The sequence below is a fragment of the Delphinapterus leucas genome, chromosome 12, assembly GCF_059928025.1.
Source record: "Delphinapterus leucas isolate spDelLeu-1000000601 "Yukka" chromosome 12, BTC_Dleu_Yukka2, whole genome shotgun sequence".
NCBI lineage: Eukaryota > Metazoa > Chordata > Mammalia > Artiodactyla > Monodontidae > Delphinapterus > Delphinapterus leucas.
The window spans coordinates 96,501,472-96,506,471 of record NC_143140.1 but is presented as its reverse complement, the minus strand read 5'-3'; positions in this window follow the sequence as shown (position 1 = coordinate 96,506,471).

The following is a 5,000-nucleotide window of genomic DNA, read 5'->3' as shown; positions in this document are numbered from 1 at the left end:
GAGCCCCAGGCCAGCTGCTGCTGAACTGTTCCCACCCTTCCCAGGTAAAACACCTGAATATGTACAAGGACTTGAAAGCCTACAGGAAGGGCCATGGAGCCACACCAGCGACAGCACACCGGCCGACTTGGTGCCTGCAGGCCAGCCAGGATTGTCCTGGCCCCGGGCGCTCTTCTGGAAGCTTTCCATTTCCCTGCCTGAGATACCCCTCCTGTCCAGGCCCCCACTGCTTTTTTCCTTCCTCACCTCTGCCCGGGGAGAAATTCCAGCGGCAGTTATGGGTGACACATCCTCTTCTTTAGCAGGTGGCAGCTTGGCAACTCCTGCAGAAAGTCCAGCAGAGCCCCACTCACACTGGGCCACATACAAAGGCGTAGCCCCTCACTCCCACCCACCAGCCCAGCCACGAAACTGCTGACGGGGCAGAGAATATGGCGTCAGGCACAGCTGCAGGGTCTCTTGCTGCCTGGAGCGGTGTTTATATTGACCTCAACCCAGGCACACCTGGGGAGGGCTGGCCTGCACGTTCAGGCTGCCCAGGTCAGCCAATCCTCACCCCTCAGGGGCTCACAGTTGCAGAAAATGGAACTTGCAGAACCGGCCACGTCCAAGGAACAGGTGTGGGCTCCTGAGAGTCAGGATAGACAAGGGAGTGCAGCTCTGGCTTGTTTTCTAATCATTTTATCTGGCCCATGAGTGGGAGACAACTTCAAGAAGGCCCTCTCCTAATGAGAGGAACCCAGGAGTCAGGGAGAGGAGGGGTGGGTGGTGGGTGGAGACAGAGGCCTGGTGCCCCGGGTGCAGTGGAAATCTCTGGAAGGCCAGGCGGAGGGAGGCCACACAGAGTGACGGCCAGGGTCACAGGCCAGTAGGCGCTGCTGTTTGTTAGTTCAAGTCCTGCTCTGAGGTGCTCTGTGTCAGCTCTGAGCGACAGGTGAGCTGGGGGTGCTCTGCAATGAGGGCTATGTGCACGGTTCCTGTGTGCCCAGCCCTGCCAGGGTACCGGCCCAGGGGAGCTCTGTATCCTGGGAGGGGCCTGACCACGAGAGCCTCATGGGCTGCTGGGTAGCTGCACAGGTGAGCTCCATACCCTGGGAGGGGCCTGACCATGAGAGCCCCGTGGGCTGCTGGGGACCTGACAAGATGAGCTCCATATCCTGGGAGTGACCTGACCACGAGAGCCCCGTGGGCTGCTGGGGACCTGGTAAAGTATGTCAGGACAGTCAGTGAAGCCACCGAGGATATACATCCAGTAGTTCCTAATTCCTACACCCTGCTGGTCATTCTACCATCCACCAGGACATGGCATTCTGTATTAGACTTCAATGATGCCTTCTTCTGTATTCCATTAGTCCCAGAGTCACAAGAAATTTTGGCTTGTGAGTGGCAGGACTCAACATACAACAAAAACAAAGTTGCTGGGCGGTCCTGCCCCAAGGGTTCAAAAATACCCACACCATCTTTGGGGAAACGTTAGCTAAACACCTAAAAGTTCTACCTCTGCAAAAGGGAACCCTCCTTCAATATGCAGACGACATTCTGATCGCCAGCCCTACTAAGGAGGCCTCTGAACTACCTAGCCAATAAAGGATAGAAGGTGTCGAAAAAAAAGCCTCAAATATCACAGACTATGGTGACCTGCCTGGGCTTCATTCTCACAGAAGGTGGGAGAAGTGCATCCCAGGAAAGGGAAGAAGCCATTTGCAGCCTTACCCCTTCTAAAACTTGAAGACAGCTTAGGGGTTCCTGGGGAGGCCGGGGATTGCTGCATCTGGATCCCTAACTACAGTCTAATAGCTGGGCCTCTGTATGAAACACTGAAAGGAAAAGATGATGATCCTTTTGAATAGAATCCAGAAGCAACCTTTCAAGAATGCAAAGAGCAGTCAATCCAGACCCTTGCGTTGGAACTCCCTAATTTAGCTAAACCCTTTGAACTTTACATCCCCATAGAATGTGAACCGCCCTTGGAGTATTGGTGCAAAAACTGGGACCACTTGAAATGGAACAATGCAAGAATGCCCTCCAGGTAGGATAAACTACAGTCACCAATGGCTTGGCCCACCACCACATCCGGCCAGGGTACTGGGGGTATCTAAGAACCTGGAAATCAGCAGCCTGCGAATCCAGCTCCCTCCTAAGGGAAAAGGACCCCACATGGTTATCCTAACCACCCACCATGCCCTGAAGTTTCAGGGGTCGCTCCGTGGGCACGCTGACCTCGAGTGAGGAGGCCCTCCAACTCCAACCCCCAGAGAGACAACCAGGGAAAACGGGCCCCTATGACGACTCGTGTGACCATCACTTGACCTGGAGCTTCTCTCAGAAAACAACAAGAGTGTGCCCCAAAAGAGCAGACTACTGCTTGCAGGACTGACTGCACCCAGAGGGGAGCTAATAAGCTTGGCAGGGGAACCGTATATCATGCTGTCACCATAGAAAAGCCTACAGACACCGCGGTGACGGTGCCCAGTGAGAGCGGCTGGACTCCTGGCTACTTCAAAAGGCCGTTGACTCAGTTGCCATCATGGTCCTGGATCACCACCGGGCCTGGACTGTCTGGGAGTTGAGTGGGCAGGGCTCTGACATCTGGTGCTGTTTGTACGTTAATTTAGGGGCCTAATTGAAGAAGGCACAGACTACTGGTCAGAGCATCTAGGCTGGCAGAAACCGTCAGCCTAAGGTGGCTGAACAAATGTGGGGCAGGATAAAACCGGCCACCCCAGCATCTCGGCGCATCTCTCTCCTGGACCCTTAAAAGTCATTAGAATCTATAACACTTCCAATGCTGGCACTCAGGCGGACGAGCAGTGAGGCAGGAGGCCTGGGGACAATCAACATCACCTAGAGGCTGCTGGGGAGAAGTTCTGCCCCTCCCCACGAGTATGAGGACTCCCAACTCAGCATGAAGCAGTTACAGAAGAGGGGTCTGCACCCACAGCGCCCCAAGAATGAGGAATGGGACAAAAGGCAGAGGAGTGGTTTGTCACCGGCAAAGCCCATGAAAAATTCCTGGGAGATAAAAATAGAATCTGGACAATAGAATAAAGTCTAACCTTTTTTCCTCTGTGCTTTGTCTAATTTCACGTGCTCCTAGGGGTCCGCATGCAGAGGTCCCACACCCGGTACTTCAGACCCGATTTCCTAATGCAGAATGGCTGGGTCGACACTTCAGCTCCTGGGGCCCCATGCAGACTCCGCGACATAGAGCCTGAGCTGCAGGCAACCCGCCCCTCGAGAGCTCCGCTCCTCCCTCCCGCTGATGCTGCTGAGATCCCTACACAGCAGCTCAGCCCACAGCCCGTGGGGTAGTGCACGTTCTCATCTCTCCATTCTCTGAAGAAAATATAAAGTTTCACTTGCTTCTGAACCAAACTCAGTCTCGATCTGTTAGCTCCAAAGACACTGGGCAAGGAGAGCCTTGTTGGGGCCCACCCTGGTGGATCAGTAACAGAAATTGACAACACTGTAACTTCAATTAACAGATGTGTGAGCAAAACTGTAATTAACATATAGCAGTGTATAAGGCTCGGGTAAAATAAGATGTTTCTAACACTTCCATTGGATATTTCCATCACTTTATATGGAGCACAGGGGCACTGCAATTCACCCGTTCCCTAACCCTAACCCTAACCCTAACCCTAATCCTAAACCGAACACTTAACCTAACCCTTACACTACACGGTACCCTAACCCTAACCCGTACACTAACAATAACGCATAACCTAACACGTACTCTAACACTAACCCGTTGTCATACCCTAAAATGGAGCATGAAACGTACCCATTCCCTAACCCTAACCCTAAACCTAACCTTAAACCTAACCCTAACACTAAACCTAATCCTAAACCATACACTAACACTAACGCGTACCCTAACACGTACGCTAACCCTAAACCGTTGTCGTACCCAAACCTGTACCATAAACCGTACCCGTTCCCTAACCCTAACCCTAAACCTAACCCTTACCCGAAGCCTTACCCTAACCCGTACCCTAATCCTAACACATACACTAACACTAACCCGTACCCTAACACATACGCTAACCCTAAACCGTTGTCATACACTAACCTGTACCCGAAACCGTACCCGTTCCCTAACCCTAACCCTAACACTAACCTTTACCCGAAGCCTTACCCTAACCTTTACCCTAATCCTAACCCGTACACTAACACTAACACATACCCTAACATGTACACTAACCCTAAACCGTTGTCGTACCCTAACCTGCACCCTAAACTATACCCGATACATAACCCTAACCCTAAACCTAGCCCTAACACTTACCCGATGCCTTACCCTAAACTGTACCCTAATCCTAACCCGTTCACTAACACTAACCCATGCCCTAACACGTACGCTCACCCTAAACCGTTGTCGTACCCTAACCTGTACCCTAAACCGTACCTGTTCCCTAACCCTAACCCTAACCATAACCCAAAACTTAACCATTACCCGAAGCCTTACCCTAACCCGTACCCTAATCCTAACCCGTACACTAACACTAACCCGTACCCTAACACATACGCTAACCCTAAACCGCTGTCGTACCCTAACCTGTACCCTAAACCGTCCCCGATCCCTAACCCTAACCCTAACCCTTACCCGCAGCCTTACCCTAACCCATACCCTAAATCTAGCCCGTACACTAACACTAACCCATACCATAACATGTACGCTAACCCTAAACCATTGTCGTATACTAACCTGTACCCTAAACCATCCCCGTTCCCTAATCCTAACCCTAAACCTAACCATAAACCTAACCTTTACCCGAAGCCTTACGCTAACCCGTACCTTAATCCTAACAAGAACACTAAAACTAACCCATACCCTAACACGTACGCTAAAACTAAACTGTTGTCGTACCCTAACCTGTACCCTAAACCGTCCCTGTTCCCTAAACCTAACCCTAACCCTAATCTTAACCCGTACATTAACACTAACAAGTACGCTAAACCTAAACCGTAGTCGTACCCTATCCTGTACCCTAAACCAT